General features: G+C 44.5%; 1 protein-coding gene across 2 annotated transcripts in view; it reads left to right on the forward strand.

The window, feature by feature from the left end:
- LOC126999883 (putative uncharacterized protein DDB_G0277255) overlaps nucleotides 1-22,053 on the forward strand; it is a 128,400-nt gene that overhangs the window by 54,905 nt on the left and 51,442 nt on the right. The window contains exons 4-5 of one of the 2 annotated variants that reach the window (XM_050863006.1): nucleotides 6,004-6,078; nucleotides 17,052-17,208. The gene's annotated coding sequence lies outside the window, so the exon portion shown is untranslated. Of the gene's footprint in view, nucleotides 1-6,003; nucleotides 6,079-15,035; nucleotides 15,216-17,051; nucleotides 17,209-22,053 lie in introns of those variants that run through there. The other variant, XM_050863005.1, reaches the window with a different exon arrangement.

A 22,053-nucleotide genomic window follows, 5' to 3' on the forward strand; every position in this document is an offset into this window, starting at 1 on the left:
CCACTACCAACAGCACCCCTACCATTGCTACCACCTAACACAACCATTGCCATCCCCACCACCACCACCAGTATCATCCTTCACCACTACCAACACCACCACTACCATTGCTACCACCTAACACAACCACTTCCATCCCCACCTCCACCACCACCACCATTATCATCCTTCACCACTACCAACACCACCACTACCATTGCTACCACCTAACACAACCACTACCATCACCACCTCCACCACCACCACCAGTATCATCCTTCACCACTACCAACACCACCACTATCATTGCTACCACCTAACACAACCACTGCCATCACCACCTCCACCACCACCACCAGTATCATCCTTCACCACTACCAACACCACCACTACCATTGCTACCACCTAACACAACCATTGCCATCCCCACCTCCACCACCAGTATCATCCTTCACCCCTACCAACACCACCACTACCATTGCTACCACCTAACACAACCACTACCATCACCACCGCCGCTATAGGAGTATCATCGCCAAAAATGCCACCTTCACCACCACCACCATCGACCACCATCACTATCACCGCCAACAACAACAATAATAATAACAACAATAACACTTAATTTTTCAATACACAGAAAAAGAATCCTCCTCATATTTTACACCCTCCTCCTGTTACTCCTCCTCCTACTCCTCTTCCTCCTCCTCGTTCTTCTCTTCTTGTTTCTTTATTACGTGTTTGCTTTGTTTATGTTGGGGTCTTCCTAATTTTCTCTTCCTTCCCAACTACAACAAATGTTTCTCCTTCCTGTGTCTTCTTCCCACACTTGTTTTTTTTATTTTTTGTTCTCTTTCTTCCTCCACTTGTCTTTCGGTTGCCTCAATTTTAGTCTAATTTACATGACTGCGTGAGCGAACGTTTTTTTTCTTGAAGATGAGGGTAAGAAAAGGGCCGAGAAACGGATGGGCTTGACGTGCGGGAAGGGAAGGAGAAGTGGTTTCCCAGAGCGTGTGTCACTCTCGGCGGCTGCTTGCAGGAAGCGGCATGGGAAGTGTGGCGAGGCAGGCCGGGCAACAGATAGACTCAGCGCAGGAGCTGTTGAGAGCTGGTGTTGGCGTGTTGCTGGTAGATGAAGAAATAAAATAATATCAGTCAACGTGTGGTGTACTTCTGAGGAATGATCATTGATGATGCAAGTGTTGAAAAACAGCACTGCCAACTAACTTTCTGACGATGCTGCAGTCAGAGTCGTAGATAGAGAGAGTTAGGTCACTCGCCATCTTGTTTTTAATGTTCATGCTCTCTGCTTCCTATCCAGCGCTTCTTAAAATAAGCTGCTGGAATTTCAAATACTATAGTATACCATAGTATGTCTACCTATAGGTGACGAGTTTGCGTCGAGGCAGAGGTGCTGAATGGGAGGCCGTGAGCCTGATCGGCACAGTTGCAAGGAGACGAGCCTTTGGCCAGACTCTCCCTGTCCACGGCTCTGGATACACGTCAGTAATGTAATTTACGTATCTGTCTTGTTTTCAGCGCCTGAGACTCGATCGACATGAAATAAATGAAATTGTGTATATATATATATATATATATATAAATATATATATATATATATATATATATATATATATATATATATATATATATATATATATATATATATATATATATATATATATATATATATATATATATATATATATATATATATATATATATATATATATATATATATATATATATATATATATATATATATATATATATATATATATATATATATATATATATATATATATCTATATATATATATATATATATATATATATGAAAGGAATGAAGCCGCAGGATGCGAATTTAAGCGGTTCATATTTCTTTCACGGCTCTGTTAGATACGAAATTCTTCAAGCGGAAATTAAACACACACACACACACACACACACACACACACACACACACACACACACACGCACACACTTCATCGTCACGCCGCGCAGGCCACGATCAAACGTGTTCCCGCGGCGGAGTGTTTGCCGGCGTGAGCGGCACCCGTTTGTGCGTTCTCTGGGTCGTCGCCGCCGCCGCCCCAAAGCACCCTCGATCTGCGGCTTACCACAGGGCCCTAACGAGGCTGATTTGGCTCTTGTCAATGGCTTAAAGATTCGAGTTCCCCGTGATTATTTTGTTCGTTTTGGCAGCTGTGCAGTGTAAACATTAAAGTAAAGAAATCCATGACTATATTCTTCAGCGTCTCACATCACTGCAGTAATACTCCATTTATTTTCATTTATAAGATCCCATCATTAGGATGTCATAAATATATCAAGCAACTCTTTATCGTCTAGGACTGCAGAAACCAGTGAAAGGGAGAAAAGAAGTTTCCATGAATATCGGCAGGACCCTCCCGCCGCCTGTCTGTTGTCTGGGCTGTTTATCCTTCAGTAGCTTGCACGTCCCAAGCCACGTTTGTTATGAGTCTTGTTTTACATTTCATATTTAATTGTTGTGGGTTCTTTTTAATGATACGGAATGAATGTGTCGTAAATTCACATGCCCAGAGATGACACTCGTGTGCAAAAATAACAACAAAACGATAGATTAGCTATGATTATATGCATTTTTTTTGCCTGCAGTGGCTGAGTGGGAACGAAATCTGAGTGGACTATCTACCTGTGCATATGTCTAACCATTTTTTATTTATCTCAACACTGTTGCTGAATACTGACCTCTCAATCTTTTTTTCTTTTTTCGGAGCAGCGTCTGGCGGGCTTTTCGGTTGTTTTGTTCTTTTACCCTTGAGCTGCCTCCCCTGCTGGAAAACAAATACTGTCGCTCGGTTGACAAAGTGTAGCCCAGCGCAGTGCACCATCTCCGTAATGTACTCTTGCGTGGGAGGAGTTGGGTGCACTTTAGTACCTGTAGATGTAAGCGGTTAGATTTTAAGCTCGCAGCCATATGGTTCCTGTGTGCCATCTCTGAGGTGTGCAAACAGAGACCTCAGTATTTATCACCGACACCTCAGATAAATTCCCTGCGTACTTCCCTTAACTGTGGTGTTGTGTACGAGTCTATTAAGAGCGTAATATTGCAAGTTTATCGTTTGGAAGTACTTTTCCATGAGCGTACAGGAGAGGACCACGTTATAAGTTGTCTGTGCATAAGTGAAAAGATAGTCTTCGTGATTGCCATTATTAAAACGCAGAAGTTAATGTGTCTATATTATTGTTCGTTGGTGAGTTTATGCTGACAGGACAGAACATCTTACATCAATACTATGACACAGACACACACACAAAAAAAAAAAAAAAATAGAAATAATAATAATATAAAAACACCCATATTAAATCGAAACAAAAATCCACGGGGGGCTGGTAAAAACGATGATTAACAACTAAGTCTTCCCTGGAACAACAACAATAAACACTTGCGGAAGATGAAATTGTCGGAAGGAAATAAAATAAAACTAAATATATCGAGACACCCAACCAGGAAGAGGTGAAGAGGATTGCTTTCACGCCGCGTCCAACCTCGTAAAGGGAGAGGGAGTGACGGAGCGAGGCGCGGAGGGAGGGGAAGATGGAAGGGGATTACGAACTCACAAGTGTCTCACAATGCTGGGCTTCCATTACCCGCCACCTCACACTTTCCCCGACAAACCCTTCTCCGCAGCGTTCTAGGAGGGATGAGGGAAGGAGAAAGGAGACGAGGAGGAGGAGGAGGAGGAGGAGAAGAAGGAGGAAACGAGTAGGAAGAGAAGGAGGATTAGGAGTAAGAGGAAGAGGATGTAATTATATAAAAGTTGTAAATTCATAGTGCAAAATCCAGCAGTGTATAGCAGAATAAACGAAATTTTAAGTTTTTAGTGAAGTAGTAGTAGTAGTAGTAGTAGTAGTAGTAGTAGTGGTAGAAGTAGTAGTAGTAGTAGAAGAAGTAGTAGTAGTAGTAGTAGTAGTAGTAGTAGTAGTAGTAATTAAGATGAGCAGGGAATATCTAATGAATATCAAATAAAAGGAGAACAGGAAGATCAAAAAGTCATCGTTATCATTATCATCAGTAGCGGTGTCGGTGGCATCAGTCGTATAGGAATTGCAGCAGTGAAGTAGCTTAAGCATAATAGAATGACAGTAGCTGCTTTATCAACATCTCATGCAGCAGGAGTAACAAAAGGAGCAGAATAGTACCAGTAGGAGGGGAAGAGTTGTCGAAACACTAACAGAACGGCAGCAGCAGGTAGCAAACACGAGACTGAGCAGAGTAAAACAGGAGAGTCTTTAGGACCACGCCAGAAAAGAAACAGCAGTATCAGCAACAGTAGGGAAAAAAAGGAGCCCATCTTTGTTTCCTCTTTTAGCAAGCCATCAATGTCGCTGCTCATAACACACATCTTTTTATCATTTCCGTATCACAGGGAAGGGCGCTCTTTAGGATCCCTTCATGAATGCCTCCACGTTAAGGGGCTATTACACTGGACAAGTTTTCCGTGAATCTTCAGTCAAACCACGATTTCCGCTGGCGTGGTTTTCATTTATTTCTTGTTATCGCTGCTGCTGATGGTGAGTAATGCCGTCGTTCTTCGGTGAAATCTACCGTAGCTTTGGAAGATCGCGGACACGTCAGAAAACCACGGAAATATGAGAACCACGCCAGCGGAAATCGTGGTTTGACTGAAGATCCACGGAAAATTTGCCCATGCAGTTTATTAGCCCCTTTAGTTGTCACCATTCATTAACTCCGTCAGTCTTCTTCTTTGATGCTGTTCCTGTGCGGTGGAGGAGGAGGGACCTTTGTCGGGGGACGGCCCATGAAGAGGTGAGGGGTATGTAGCTCAGTCATGTGGAGTTTAAGAAATATTGGTGATTTATTGGTTTGTGTTGCGTTGTTTTCTCTTGCACCAAGTCGTTTGCCCCCCACTGATTTATTGAGTGTCGCTGAGGCGTGACGGTAAGTAACTACGGTGTTGGAGGGGGTGCGTGTTGACCAATCAGGTGGAGTGTGGGAACAAGAGGGTGATGGATAAATATGGAAAAGACGTATCCGAGAGAATGGGTGGTGGGTAGAGGGAGGGCAATGACGCTTGACGATCAGTGTGACCGTGGCAACGTTATTTATATTTCGTTCTCATGTAAGTGCCTGCAAGTGGGAATTACAGACATTGCATGCTAACCCGTAGATGCATGATTTTATGAGAGATGATGAGAATAAAGCACCTTTCTCTTTTGAGACTAATGATGATCAGGCACTTATGAGGAGGAGACTCGAACGTCCAGACTTACGAGTATCTTAAGTTTTGAGATGTGAACATGTTTTCTTGAAATTATGTGCGATGATCATAAGATGCAATACTTTTTTTATGGGCTTCTTGGGAACGCGGCGCTCCATCTGGTGTGACTCGCTACAAATAAAAATTAAATGATATTTTTTATGCTGATGGGTAATATAACTCACATGTTGTTTAACACATTGACCGTAACTGAGGTTTTGTCTTAAGTGAAGTACGTTAGCTTTGTGGAAGTGATTCAAGATATTCTCAGTCCGCGGCTCGCGCCAACACACTCGTGGCGACGCAGAGGAAAGGTTACACCATGAAATATGCCGCCAAAGAGTTAGTTATGGAAATATTCGTGGTTTCACTCACTTCCGTCGCAATATTTAGCGGCCAAACCTTTGATATTTTAAAAACTGAGAATTAGTTAACAGATCTTATCATCGCAGATTTTTCTCATAATTACAATTTTAACGTAGTATCAAGCTACTTTTATCACGAAAGGGCAGTTATAGACCTGATACCAAAGGAAGCTTGAGTGAAGCATTAACTCATATGTAATACTTACCTTTGGGGGAGAATGTTTCGGTATCCTTAAAAACTTGTGCGTCACGACTTTTAAGCAGAGCGTGAGTACAAACTTTTTACTGAAGGTTCCGATGCCTCCGACAGTCCTTACAGAGCTAGGATGGTGCTGGCCACTGCTTCCATGACCGATGTTGTGTCTATTCACGTTCCATTTTTTCCTCCTCTAGGAACGGAAGTTCAAGCAGCAACACCACACCACAACACATCCCCCAGGACGCTGTGTCGACTCTCAGCCCGCCGAGGTACGTTGGTCCTTCGTGTGTGTAATGATCTTCCCTGCAAACGTCACCACCATTACGTTCTTCAGTTTGATAGTATTCATGATATTCGAAATGATAATAATAATAATAATAATAATAATAATAATAATAATAATAATAATAATAATAATAATAATAGAGAAAAATAAGATAATTAGATTTACTCTGAATGATACTTATAATAAAAAATCATAATTCATATTGATATAGATTGTTTATAAATTATTATATGGACATTGTGATGCCTGTAGGGATGTGGGGAGTGAAACACGGGATGACGAACCAGCCAGGAATAAAGTACCTGAAGCACAGAAATTTATTATTATTTATTTTATTATTGTCATCGTCGTCGCCGTCATCATCACCACTACCACAGTTATCATCGCAGTGCCCTGGTGCTTCCTTTGTTCGGCTTGTTCCCGTGAAGTTCTGGACGCCGGCCAGGCAGGTGGTAGTCAAGCTGTGACTTCCTTAGTGGGCAAATTGGGACCGCAATGATTATTATACTCGGAATTGTTGAGGTTTGAGTGTATGCAGGTGGCCGACCAAGACATCAGTTTAGAAGATGAATATAACTTGATGGCATGCCAAAGCTTCGCCTCGTGGCACTGTGCTGGGATTATTTTTATTCCACCTCATTAGTGCACACTTAATTCAAGGACGTTAGCGCAAGCAAATCTCGAAGACAAGGATCGAAGCAACTACATTAACGATATTAGTAATAATGTTGCGAGTTATTTCCAGAGGCATAAACGCAGATCGGTGACAAGATATCCCAGCAGTGGAGTCACCCAGTCCTGTTCCGAAGTGGTTGTTTTGCAAGGTCGTGTGGCAGCTTCCCATCAGTTATGTGGCCCTCCCCCTCCCCGGCCCTCACCCGCCGCCCCCCACTCCTGTCACCCCGCCAGCCCTTCCTCTGAGGCTCTGAAGCCCTGCATCCCGCTTGACGGCACGAACCTCTCGCCTTCCTCCCTTATCCTCCGGCAACGTGTTTTAGCCATGTTTAGTGTTGTCAAAGTTCATTTGTGACGGCCACTAACTGCCGCCACATGCCTCCGCCGCTAATGACAGGCACTCGAGGCGACCGCTAATGGCCCTCGCTAACGAGAGCCTCTGTCAGCCTCGCATACGAGTCCTTGATGAAATCCAAACACGACAGTCGCTAACGAAAATACTTACGATATACAATTACATAACCTGGCACGAGTGTTTTAACGGCAGCCTCCAGCGAGAGACCCGCCGAGGAGCCCAACAGAGTGGCGAATCACTGCACACATTTACCGCGGCGCCCCGTGGCGGCCAGATGAGCTGCCGCCTCGGTCTCGGCCCGCTGCTGCTGCTGCTAAATGACTGTGGAGAGTCGCGGGAATATGCCGTAGAGTGTGCGCTTGTGTGTGTGTGTGTGTGTGTGTGTGTGTGTGTGTGTGTGTGTTCAAAAGACCATCGTTGCTTTGGCTGTAGATCAAGATTAGGGAAAGCCTGCTTTACTTCCGTCACGGTTCGGTAACAATAACAACAATGACTTTGGCCAAGCGGTCACTGCACTGAGCACAGCATCGGGAATGCAAGTGGTGCACACAGCTGGCTTTTCCACTGCCATCAAGTCGCCATAGATCGATCACCGACATGGCATCCATCCGTCATAACACTGATTACGACTTCAAACCTTTCAAACTTTCAAACTTTTGGACGGCAACATTTTCCAAGCTAGCAAAAATGCGCAGCATTATAATTAAAGGTGCCAGTGGCAACATAGCCAAGAGCCGGGAACCATCGCTTCTTAAAATAGATTCAGTGCATCATAAAAAAGGGAGAAATCAGTACACTAAGGGAGAACCAAATTAAAGGAAGATTGTGCCAGAGGAGCAACCGTAGGCGAGGCGGCGCGGCCATCGCGGCATCCACGTGACATCACAAGTAAAAGTTGGTGTGGCTCGTTGACGAAAATTGGCATCAACTTGTGACAGTGATGAATGTGAGCGACGACAGCCACCCAACACGCGGGGCGGGACGTGTCGGTAGTAAGCGAGTGGGCGTGGCAGACGTGAGGCAGCCCCGCCCCGCCCCGCCCCGCCCCCGGGCAACCCCTCCCACAACTCACACTTTCACCCACGCCGAGCCCCGCCTGCTCTCCCCGCTGCTCTTGCCAAACAATCTAAATTGGCTAAAATCCTCAAGAAAGATAAATATATTTTGGATACAGGGGGACTAAGGGGGCCGGCAACATGACGGCGGGGAGAAAATTTTCCCTTAGGGCAAGCTGTGGGGTGCGGGGCGCCCCAAACCGACACAGTCGCTGCGTTTCTTGCGGCACCACTGCCCAAACTGATCCGGCTCAGCATCACCCATGGCATGACCCACATGACCCACGCTGCTCGTGCTGACCACCCGTGTGTGTGTGTGTGTGTGTGTGTGTGTGTGTGTGTGTGTGTGTTACCCTCGTGTTTTCAGCGTCCTTTTTTTATGCTTCCAATATTCTTTTTTCCTATAAACGTAGATATTTTTTTTCAGGCGATCAGACGATTTACAATTATTTCTCTGCAACAAAAGTTATGAGGCACGAAATGCACGCGAGTTACTCATTGTCTCGTTTGACAAAGTTCCTCACCAACGACTGTTGCTTAAATTACAGGCTCACGGAGTAGAGGGTAAAGTTTTGAACTGGGTCAAGGCGTGGCTTAGCAATAGGAAGCAAAGAGTGCAAATCAATGGTAAAAGATCTGACTGGGGATGTGTTACGAGTGGGGTCCCACAAGGTTCGGTATTAGGTCCACTTTTGTTTATTATTTATATCAATGACTTAGACACAGGAATTAGTAGTGATGTTAGTAAATTTGCAGATGATACGAAGATCGGTAGAGTAATTGAGTCGGATCAGGACGCTAGTATTCTCCAAGGTGAACTCAACAGATTATATGACTGGGCGGATAAATGGCAGATGGAGTTCAATGTAGGGAAGTGCAGTATTCTGAGTGTAGGTAGGAACAACCCCTCACATAACTATTGCTTAAATGACACTCTCATAAGTAGGTCTGGGTGCGAGAGGGATTTAGGGGTCTTAGTGAGCTCTGATCTCCGTCCAAGGGCACAATGCATTCAAGCTAGAAATCGAGCTAATAGGGTACTGGGATTTATTTCAAGGAGCGTAAGCAACAGAAGCCCTGAAGTCTTCCTCAAACTATATTTAGCATTAGTTAGACCTCATCTTGACTATGCGGTTCAGTTCTGGTCACCCTACTATAGAATGGATATCAAAATGTTAGAATCGGTGCAGAGGAGGATGACTAAGATGATTCAGGGGTTGAGAAACTTGCCATACGAGGAAAGACTCAAACAGTTAAACTTGCATTCTCTAGAAAGGCGAAGGGTGCGTGGAGACATGATCGAGGTTTATAAATGGATGAAGGGCTTTAATAAGGGAGACATTCATAAGGTTTTGTTGGTAAGAGAACCGGGTAGGACACGAAGTAACGGGTTTAAACTGGATAAATTCAGATTCAACAGGGACATAGGCAAAAATTGGTTTACTAACAGGGTGGTGGATGAGTGGAATAGGCTTAGCAGTCATGTGGTGAGTGCCAATACAATTGTCACATTCAAAAATAGACTAGATAAATTCATGGACAGCGATAATAGGTGGGGTTAGATACACGGGAGCTTAGGGTCAAAGGAGCTGCCTCGTACAGGCCTACCGGCCTCTTGCAGACTCCTGCGTTCTTATGTTCTTATGTTCTTATGTACCAGAGCCCCTTGCTCAAGCTGGATTTCGGATAATGATAATTGTGATTGTTACTCTGAAGTTATACCATTTCATAAAAACAAGAAACAAAGTTTTTTTGCCGATTTATTTTCACTGCTTGCCATAAATAAGAGTCCGTAAGGGCTGGTTGTTGATTCGTATTTGTTCGTGTGGTACTTATCGAAGGTATCTGCAATAAGCTACACGATGAAGTGTTCATCATCATCCCGGGAACACTGGCCCTGACGGGACACGCTCGAAGATCAGAGAAAACCAGCGGCTCTGTGTTTCACGTTTGTTACTGTATCTTTAGGCAGGACTCTTCAATCGATGGGGACAGCATCCTTATATTCGGGATGATAGATAGATAAACATATATACATCCACTTTCTTTAACCAGACCGTCCCATTGGCAAAGTGAAATACTGAACATTAAACATGGAGTGAGTGTGAGTGGCCGAGGAGGGGAAGGAGGGCGATTGTCTCTCGTCCACACGTGCCGGGCATTACGTGAGTCTTGAACGGTCCTTGCGTCTGGTCCGGCTGTTGCGACGCGGGCGTATTTCGAGTTGACTTTGCGGACAGTGGTCAGGATTGTGTGCGTCAGGCATTTCCATGTTTTTTTAATATTTTTTTTACTACCTCTACTTTTTCTTTGTATTTCCTTTCCTTATATATAATCTGTTTCTTTCTCGTTGCTTGTTAGTTAGTTTTTTTTTTTTTCATATGCTTCTCTCTCTCTCTCTCTCTCTCTCTCTCTCTCTCTCGCACACACACAATTTCCAGTAAAGAATGCAAGGAGTCAACTGGCAAAGAAGAATCTCTTAAGTTATATTTGTTTGAAGGCTTTGAAAATAAAAGCTGAAGCAACTCCTTCGTAAAAGCCTTGTATTCAAACCACATCTTAAATTACACAGTACTTTTTTGGCCTCTCTTCGATAATAACCTTGTGAAACTGGGAGACGTTCAGCGTACAGCGACGAAGGTTATACTTTCATTAAGCAAAAAGTTCTGGGGAATTAGTTCAGTGGATTCAGATTATGTTGGCCTGGCCCTGAAGTCGTCACCGAGCAGCCTTGTGTAATGTGTTAGTAAATTGAAATGCACGGGAATAGCTCACGCATAGGTGCTGTGTGTCAATGTCTCGCCCCGAAATCAAAGTGATATTTCGATGCAGATTAATATCCTCATCCGCAGATACTGGATATTAAAGCCGTGAGGAATGCAACATGAGTGGATAATGTAAGGAATTTGCTACATTAAAACTTTAATCCTGGGCTTACGTGTAGGAAGTAGCCGAGCCATGTACTCTTTTGATTATTGCTATAAGTTGTTGCCACTCAACTGTAAGTGAGTGACTGATCCTGTATCAGGATGAGGTGCTTGGCGGCCTCTATCTCCCCGTGCTAATTCACGCTGTCCCTCCTTCCTGTTTCTTTTTTCTTTTATTCTTAGAATTCTTTGGGCAGCAGTAAAGTCGAATGGGACGGATAGCAGAGGTCCCTCTATGCATGGGTGTTCCCAGGTCAGTCAGATGAACCACACCCAAGAAACTGGGTCTGCTGCAGCTCCCTGGCATGTAGCAGGCCCCATCTTCCCAACGGAATGATTCCACTGCTAGCAGAGCGTTCCTAGTTGGAAGACTTAAAGAGATATGAGTTTCTGTGGTAGAATGGCGCCGACCATGGAAGACCTAAACATGATGCTTAGCCGAATACAGTCAAATGGCTCCAAAAACAAGAAAGCAACTCTCCAGATGTGAAATGTCCATCCTGATGTGTTACGACAAATCCTTCCCAATAGAAGAACGGATTGACATATTTTCACCAAAGTTATGTGGGAACAGCCCTATATAAATAGCTCGAGGTATTGATTTTCTTTAATAATTCCGAAGATAAACTCTGAATGATGGCTAACATCTTGAATATTGCATTTTGGCCAATATGCCTTGCAACTCGTATCCTTTGAAATACGATTTTTTTTAATTCACTTGTTTGTTGATTCAATTTTCGTTCATTCCCTGCACTGTTAAAATAATTAATCATTATATATTATCTCCAGTTCTTGGTGTATCATCTTTTACTAAATTTATATAAAAAAAACTGTGATCGTATTTTCTATTACTATTAAGACTCCTCTCCTCTCCATCACCTCTACCGCACTGTATCAACGGCAAGTGAACCTGTTAATAAAAGCGTATAAAAAGCTAACGATTGCAGGCTCCGTGGATTCCCTCAAATAACAGAAAGATAAACCAACATTTCTTTTTTCCGATTGTTATGAAGACACGTGACGAGGGGCATAAGCGGGTAATTTCCTCCTGCCTCCCTCATCCTCTCCTCCACGCCTCTGCCTCCGAAATTTACAAATGGCAGACTTGGGGAGTAAACGCAGTCGGCCTCCCCCTCCCCCTCCACGCCTCTCCCTCCCTACCCACACTCTCGCCTGGGAATCTGTCAGTCACCCTCACCTCGAAGTATCCTCCCGGAGTGAACGATTTTATGCTTCTTGCTTTCGTAGTGCTTGCAGTTAGTGGCTGGCCATTGAAATATTGCAGGAGAGGGTAGAACGTGACGCTAATAGGCTTTTTATTGCAGGGATGAGCGGACTGTAATGGTGTGTGTGTGTGTGTGTGTGTGTGTGTGTGTGTGTGTGTGTGTGTGTATAACGTATTTACTTCTCCTTCTTTAATTTCCTCCTCCATATCTTTCCTCCGTTCCTTCCACCCAATAGGTTTTGTTTCCTTCTCATCGTTTTCAATTCTTCCCTCGTTTCGCTACTGTACTTTCTACCTAATACCATGTTTTCTTTGTGTGTGTGCGTATAACGTATTTACTTCTCCTTCTTTAATTTCCTCCTCCATATCTTTCCTCCATTCCTTCCACCCAATAGGTTTTGTTTCCTTCTCATCGTTTTCAATTCTTCCCTCGTTTCGCTACTGTACTTTCTACCCAATACCGTGTTTTCTTTATGTGTGTGCGTATTTGTGTGTCTTGGATGGCCAGGATGTATCGGTGTCACAAGTTTCTGCTTCATGTCACGATAGGGGAAGTAAGTGTTATGGGAATGAGCTGTACGTGGCGTGGGATGGGCCCGGCGTGACGGCAGGAAGATGGGGGTGTTTTGATGCACCTGGGTAACATTTGGAGTGATTGAAGAGAGAGAGAAATTTGTTTGGATGGAGAGGTAGGTGAACCATGTGGGAGGAGTTGAGTGCAGAGTGGCTGCTGTCAGGATGAGTGGGCCGAGCTAGGCATGAGAGGGACGGGCCTGGTGCGAGGGGGGCGGGCTGGGAGTGTAAGTGTTAGATGGCCGTCTTCATTGTTCTTGTGAAAGGGTCTTCAGCACACCAAAATTTCCGGGTTTCTTCACAGCACTAGCTAGGCGCGCCGCCCCCGGGCTGCCGTCACGCCTCTCGCCTCGACAAAGTACACTGAGTGAGCGAGACGTGTTTTGCCAGGAGACTGTGCAATGGTAATGGAATGTGGCGTGACTGATTAGAATAAAAGTAAAGAAACAAAAAAATTGGTGTCACCTTATAAACAGCAAATGGCGAGGAAAGTTTTATTGTCAATGGTTTCTCTTTTAGTCACTGTAGTCTTCTATTATATACATCTTCATAAAAAAAACTGCCTTAGGTATTTTTTCTACTTTTCGGGAAATCTAAGAAAAAAAAATCCTTTTCAAAATTTTCACCTTGTAGGCATCAAAATTAAAGCGAATATTAGAACACTCACACCGTAAAATGACGAGGGCAACTAAACTAAAACGTGCGACACATGATGAGAAATTGACAACCAAAATATGGAAATGGCCGAAAAACGACTTAATTTAAGAAGTTTGTTTACAAGGTTGACGGGAAATAATCGAGTACCAGTAAGAAAGAAAGTTGTATAAGAGCTGTACTAGGTGTTGAGAGAAGTGGATAAGCGGCTGGGATAATAAGGAGAGGGTAGAGCAGGGTAGTCACATGAGCGGTGCGTTGAGACCGGGAGCGGAGAACAAGTCCTGCCCACATCGTCCCCACCGGGGCTTCAAACCCACCGTGCTCACACACGCATGAGCTGCTGCCTTCATCCTGCATCTTTATGAGGGGCAGTGCCTAGTAGGGCAGCCGGGCCTTCGTAAGAGCACCGCCGTAAACATGTAATCAGCCAGCAGCGCCACAGACAGGTTGTAGAGAAAAAAAAAATAAACATAGCAAAAGAAAACTTGCTGGCCGGCCGAGGTAGTCGTGTATATATCAGCCTTCCCGCTTCTAATTACGAATTTATGCAGCCTGTCTGTAAAGCAGTCCGGAGTATTAACCTTAATGAAGCAAGTGGATAATTTGCCTCATTGACTCTCATCAGTCTCGCCTAATCTGCGCCGCCTGGCGGTGTGTGTACATGCAAAACACAGCATCGGGGCGGCAGGCGAGCACTTGGTGCTGGCTTGTGTGCCGACCTTTTAAAAGTTTTGCTGGCCTATTATTATTACTGCCCGCCATTTTGATATCCTTACCTCAAGATCAGTAATAAAAGACTGCTAAGATATACATAATCTGCTATTGAAGCCAAGAATGAGTCACTGTTTTGTGTCTCTTTTGTTACATCTTTATCTGTAAATCCGAATAATGTGATGCGATTTTCGAAAACTGTTGATCTATAAAACAATAGAGGGATAATGCGCGCTTGTGTGTGTGTGTGTGTGTGTGTGTGTGTGTGTGTGTGTGTGTGTGTGTGTGTGTATATATATACATATATATATATATATATATATATATATATATATATATATCGATATATATATATATATATATATATATATATATACATATATATATATATATATATATATATATATATATATATATATATATATATATATATATATATATATATATATATATATATATATATATATATATATATATATATATATATATATATATATATATATATATATATATATATATATATATATATATATATATATATATACTTACTTTTTGTTATATAGAAATTCAGTTAATGCATAATTGTTGATCCTATAACGTAAAATAATAAAATGTATGTTGACACATCAAAACATGGCGAGTGGTGTTTGTGTGTGTGTGTGTGTGTGTGTGAGAGAGAGAGAGAGAGAGAGAGAGAGAGAGAGAGAGAGAGAGAGAGAGAGAGAGAGAGTAACCAAGAAGGGGTTGCCAACTTACGTGAGACAGCGGGCGGCGAGGTGAGAGTGATGGAGTGAAGGTGTGGGCTTGGGGGGGTGAACGGAGGAGGCGTGGAGGGTGCAGTGTGTCAGTAAGGCACTCAGCTGGCCGGCACTGCGGAGAGAACGTGTGCGGTGCCTCCTCCAGTGCCACCTCAGCTGACTCTTCCCGCGTGGACCAGTGAAGGTGCCTATCGTTCCCAGTAGCGAGGCGAACTACCGGCCTTGTGTCACGTCTTTCAGCAGTGCCATGTCGTTGTCACAATAATAAGTTAGTGTCACTTTTGCCTTTGCACTTCATTTTATTCGTCGATATTTTTCTATTCTTTACGCAAAACGCCACCGACTCAGTGCCATATATTTCGTAGTATCATTGCTTTACAGTATCTACAGTGCCACCAATCCCGTAGTGCCACATTACATTCCACATCGTCGTAGTTATGGTTCGGTTTTGTTTTTATGTTCATGCAAATTGCCGCCACTATCGAGCACAGTGCCAACAGTCCTTCAACATCCAGACGACCCACCGATACACAGTGACGGACCTCTGAGTGTTGTGTCCTTCCACTCCTTCCGCCACCATCGCCACCGCCGCTGCTGTCGGTGGAGGGGAGGAAAAGTCCGAGTGTAGCGAGGGAAAGGAACCGCGGTGTGCGCGCCGCCGCGGCCTGCGTTCTGAGGAGACTGTCTCGTGCGGTTCTCACTCTCCCTCCCTCTCCCTGACTCCTTGCCTCCTCTCCCTCCCTCTCCCCAACTCCTTGCCTACTCTCCCTCCCTCTCCCTGAATCCCTCCTACCTCTCCTCCTCTCTCACTCTCTCTCTCTCTCTCTCTCTCTCTCTCTCTCTCTCTCTCTCTCTCTCTCTCTCTCTCTCTCTCTCTCTCTCTCTCTCTCTCTCTCTCTCTCTCTCTCTCTCTCTCCACCCCCCACCCCCCTCCTCTCACGTATTACTCAGCCTTCATATCTCTGTCTTCCTCCTGGCAATGGGTTTTTCTTCCCTCAACACCGTCAACCGCTAAGAGTCCATTTATTTTATTGCAGTATTAAAAAGAAATCGTATAGAAGCGAGAAAAAAAAAAAAACTGCGCGGTAGAAGTAAAGGGGTAATGAAACTTCTGGATCTATAATAGTCGAAAAACGTCAAGGTCATTCTTCTTTCCCTTGAGCCTTGCCGTGTGTGTGTTGGTCGGGGAGAAAGAACTGGCTGGGTAAAGATAGACGGTGGATCATGACTGTATAATTGATTTCGTAGGTAAGGAATATGATACGGATGAGGTAGTGATAATAAGATACGTTTCGATGTAGATTTGAATGGGAAGTGTGGTGGAGAGATGGTTCTGGTTGGTGTGGAGTGGTGTATCGGTGGTGTAGCGGTGTGGTTGTGGGGTGGTGATGGTGGTGGCCGTGGAGTTGTCGGTATGGTGGTCAGGCGCGTGCTACAGTATTGGTGCTGTGTGCAATTATGACGATGTATTTAATGTAGCAAAACAATAACCCGCCTTAAAACTGAGCATGGCAATGAGAATATCAGAGGAAAGCAAATAAGAATAACAAAATAAAATGGAAAAAAGGAAAATAAACGTGCTGGGTGATCGAGAATTTATGACAGCCCTGAGCATGGCGATGAGGGTATCAAAGGTAAACTAAATAAGATATAAGAAAAGAGAGGAAAAAAAGCTAAAACGTGCTAGCTGATTAAGATCTTTGGCCACGCTTGAAGAGAAGTTATTGATTCAGGGGAGCCGATGTTCTGTTTTGCCTTTCCTTCCACGCCTGCGAGTCTTCAAGGGGGGATGCGCGCGTCCAAACACATGATCCGCCACTGAGGCTGCACTCACGGACCAAAAAAAAGGAAAAGAAAACGGTTTATTGGACACGCGCGCAATCTTTCGAACTCCGATGCTTCACGCTTTGAGTAATTATACGGCAGAGGCAAAAGGGACTTCAAGACGTGTGTGTGTGTGTGTGTGTGTGTGTGTGTGTGTGTGTGTGTGTGTGTAGTAATGATGGGTGTCTTTCCACAGGCGCGTGTACGGATCGACAGTGAGAGGATAAGGACGCCCCCTCATCCTCATCATCCAACCTCACCCTCCAGCCTCACCTTCGCTCTCATCCTCCAGTCTCAGCCACAGCCACAGACCACCCAGCGCTCCCTCTCCACACCTCTCCCACTCCACTCAGGTAACGATCAAAAGCACCTACATTTTATTCTTTCCCTCGGCAAAGTCTCTCCTAGTTCTTGGTTTATCACTGTTATCTTCTCTTTTTGGTACATCCTCGTATGGCCAACGTGCAACTTAGTGTTTTATATTAATTTGGTTGTGCTACACGGTACATATTTTTTTCGATTATTATATATTATTTTTTTCTTTGCATTCGTTCTGCATGACGCGACAGATTACTAAAAATTGATTCTGAAAGCCTAACTGACTCATAAATATCCGATTCCCGCGCGGATGAACTTACCTGATATTGAAACCATGTAATAAGCATTTGAGAGTGTTACCGGTGCCTGGGTGGCCGCGTGGTAAGAAAAGTGAAGGTGTGCGTGGCCTCGGTGCTCTTATCCGTGACATTACTCCTTGAGCTTGTGGTAAGAGCCCATTACCCCGCGACACAGGGCAAGTGTAACATCCGGGCTACAACATTTTACCTTCCTCAAGTTTCCCCAGGTATCCATTTATCGACTCGCCCGAATGGGCTGATGAGCAGCCGGGTGAGATGCGCGCCAATTGCCCAGACTGGGATCGAACCCGGGCCCTTGGATTCGTAGATAGGTGTGTTAACCAGTACACTATATAGTACGCTAGTATTAAAAGAAAGCAGGTGGCAAACCACAAGGAGACGCAGAAATGTTGCATGATTGTTTGGCATTTTGTTTTCAAAAACAATCATGAAAAGCTAAAATGAATGACTGGACGTCCTTAAATATTTTATCATTGAAAACCCCATCGCGGTGCCCTAGTACAAGTTAAAGTGTGTGTATATATATATATATATATATATATATATATATATATATATATATATATATATATATATATATATATATATATATATATCAATTGCACCCTGTCCGCGATATTGTGGCGGTTGAGCGGCGGTGATAGTCTAGCCTCCATCTTCGACAATAAAGTTAAGCATACCAGCAGAACGTTGCATACCCCCCATGGTGGAAATGTCCCTCCTCGGCGATTTGATAGTTTAAGCCAATAAGATTTTGACGGGTTAAAGCGTTTTTTCACACACTCACGAGATATATAGATAGACAGATAGATAGACAGATAGAGAGATAGAGGGGGTAAAGCCACACAGAACTATTACAAGTGTGGGAAAACTCCAAATGGTTTGTTACGAGAGCAGAATAAACCGCAGACGGCGGAACCTTACCAGGTGATTTCAACGCTCCATTAAGAGGTGATCCGCGCTCATATGCGGCGACCGTGAGCATTTTTCCTATCACCATTATTTCCTGGTACGGCGTCATAGTGTCTTAGGCTATTTCAACCGGCCTCAGCTTATATGAGCGCGAGCAGACATATTCTTTTCTTTATTTATGGTGAACTTTTCCAAGAAGAGGCTACACCCTTCGATCATTCTGTACACCTGAGAGGTATATGGTCAGTAGAGGATTGTAGAAGATGGTAAATGATGGTAGATGGATAGTAGAGCGGTGAGTCATTGGCATCCCCTCAGCATATTAGTTCTCTCTCTCTCTCTCTCTCTCTCTCTCTCTCTCTCTCTCTCTCTCTCTCTCTCTCTCTCTCTCTCTCTCTCTCTCTCTCTCTCTCTCTCTCTCTCTCTCTCTCTCTCTCTCTCTCTCTCTCTCTCCTCCCCCCCCCTTTCCCCCCTTTAGCAGTAGTCGTTGTGGTGATGGTGGTGGTCGTCGTAATGGCCTTCGTACCGTTGTTATCACCGCGCTGGTCGTCCCTGTTATCATTCTGGCGGGGTCCTGGCGTGGGTCATGTCGGTCTGGCCACAACACGACCCAACAGTTCGGTTCCTGGTCATGCCGGCCGCCTGTCCCTCAAGTCTAGTCTGTCAAGCGGTGGACAGAAGCGGCGCCCTGGAGCACGCCGCGGAGGCTCAACGTTTGGAGGCGCGGGACTGACTGACTGACTGAGGTGCTCTTGAGTAACCAAAGATCAGCGTTAACCTCTTCATTCCTTCCCTTTTGGATTCTGACCCTCTTGATTCTTCTTGATTCTTGACCCTCTTGTTTCCCCTTAATTCCTCTTGATTCTCTCTTGATTCCCTCGACTCCTGACCCTCTTGATTCCCCTTGATTCCCTCTTTGTTCCTCTTGATTCCCTCGATTCCTGACCCTCTTGATTCCCCTTGATTCCCTCTTTGTTCCTCTTGGTTCCCTCTTGATTCCCTCGACTCCTGACCCTCTTGATCCCCCATGATTCCCTCTTTGTTCCTCTTGATTCCCTCTTGATTCTCTCGATTCCTGACCCTCTTGATTCCCCTTGATTCCCTCTTTGTTCCTCTTGATTCCCTCGATTCCTGACCTTCTTGATTCCCCTTGACTCCCTCTTTGCTCCTCTTGATTTCCTCTTGATTCCCTCGATTCCTGACCCTCTTGATTCCCCTTGATTCCCTCTTTGTTCCTCTTGATTTCCTCTTGATTCATGACCCTCCCGAGACCAGAAGCTTAAATAACTCACGGTTGGTCAAGAAATAAAGCCCATGTTAAGAGAGGAGGTGTCAGGTTGGTTAGATTTATTTTCAGTCAGCCACACCGCCTAACGTTGAGCCTCCGCTGTAAGCTCCGAGTCGCCGCTCGTCTCCACCACTCCTGTCAGGCCAGACTTCGGTAATACGCCGCCTTCCCCGTCATCGCCTCGCCCGCCGCTGTGGCCGCCGTTACCTCTTGTGTCTGATGACTTCCGGGACGGCGCTGTTATGCAGATGTGAGGCGATCAGCGGCGGGGACGCTGCGGGTACACTCACGCAGCTGCATTCATTGTTTATTCTTTACCAGTGTTTGCCTTAGCTCTCAACGAAAGTAAATGTACGAAGCCATATTGATGTGTACAAACTGACAGACAAGCAAACCGATAAGCCAAACACATTTTTTTTTACATCAAAGGACATGGCTCAAGGGCAACAAAAAGAGTACATATCTCCATTACATATCTCCTCTCTCCTCTCTCATTTTTTCCTTTCTCTCCTTTCTTTTTTTCTTTCTTTCTATATTTATTTATTTATTTTTCGTTTTTTTTTATATTCTCTCTATATGCATACATGCAAACAAATACACACACACACACACACACACACACACATACACACACACGCACACGTGCACACACACACACACACACACACACACACACACACACACACACACACACACACACACACACACACACACACACACCGAGAAAAAGGGAGAGTGATATGTTTACAGGTAAAGTTGACGGGCAGATGAGCTGACAACCAACCAACCAATCACACACACACACACACACACACACACACACACACACACACACACACACACACACACACACACACACACACACACACACACACGCTAGGGTTGAGAATGCACGAATAGACAGACAGACAGATAGGCAAACAGACGGACAGAATGACAGACAGACAAACAGACATGGAGACAAACAAACAAACACAAAACAACGGACATAAGCATAAACACCCAGACGGAGAAAGACGGACCAACAGACAAAAGAAGGAGACGAACAGAACAGACAATGACAAAGACACAGACACAGACACGGAAACACAGACATAAAGGAGACAGACCAACAGACGGGTGGCTTCTTACACAGTGGACCAATCATCCCGTCCCTTCCACTGGCCACACCTGTCGCCGCCCCAACATTACGACCGCTGCAAAATACAACCAAGCTCGCGAATTATACCTTTGGCGTGTTTTACGGCCGCCCCTCGGGATGAGTGCTTGGCTGCTTGCTCCCGGCGCTCGCGTGGAAAGCATGGTCAGAGCGGGGCGGCGGGTGCGGTGGGTGCTGTGACGGTCTGGGCGGGTGCAAGTCTGTGCGGCCGTGAATTGGCTGGTTTGTGGGGAGTTGGTGACCGATGATGCTTGATGTGTTAATAGGATAGAAGGTGATGTTGGTTTTTCGTCCTTGATTGGTTGAATTGGGTGGTTTTGGGGAGTTGATGACAGACAGATAATGCTTGATGTGTTAATATGATAGAAGGTGATGCTGTTTTTTCGTCCTTCCTTGGTTGAATTGGTTGGTTTTGGATGAGTTGATGACAGATAATGCTTGATGTGTTAATAGGATAGAAGGTGATGCTGTTTTTTCGTCCTTGATTGGTTGAATTGGTTGGTTTTGGATGAGTTGATGACAGATAATGCTTGATGTGTTAATAGGATAGAAGGTGATGTTGGTTTTTCGTCCTTCCTTGGTTACTTCATCCATTCATTTCTTTTGTTTTTTATTCATTCATTCATTTATTTGTACCTTCCTTCCTTCCTTCTTTCCGTCCTTCTGTCTTTTCTTCGTACATTTCTTCCTTTCTCTTTTTCTTTCTTTCTTCCCTCTACTTTCCCTTCCTCCACTTATTCCGTATGTCCTTCATTAATTCACTTTTGTTTTATTCTTCTTTCCTTCATCCATATCGTTCTTCCTTCATCTATTCATTTCGTCCTTCCTTCATTCACTCTTTTATTCCTTCCTTCCGTTGTTCCTTCCTTCTTTACCCCTAATTCTTTCTCTTTTTTTTCCTTTCTTTCTGCCTTCCACCTTCCTTCCTCCTCCTTCCTACCTTTCTTCCTTCTATCGTTCCTTCACACGTTCTATCCTTCCCTTCTTTCTCTTTTGTTCTTTCGTTTTGCCTTCCTTCCACCTCCCTCCTCTCATCCCTCCTTCCTCATGTTGTTTACAGTGAGTCCTCTACTAAGCTTACCAGTCCAATATCGGACCTAAATCATCCTCGTAGGGACGCGCAAGACAAAGTAAAGTGTTTGCCAAGTTGATGTACCGTTGCGTGGCGCTGCACAGAGCTGTAAAAATCGAAGCCCTGATA

The sequence above is a fragment of the Eriocheir sinensis genome, chromosome 17, assembly GCF_024679095.1.
Source record: "Eriocheir sinensis breed Jianghai 21 chromosome 17, ASM2467909v1, whole genome shotgun sequence".
NCBI lineage: Eukaryota > Metazoa > Arthropoda > Malacostraca > Decapoda > Varunidae > Eriocheir > Eriocheir sinensis.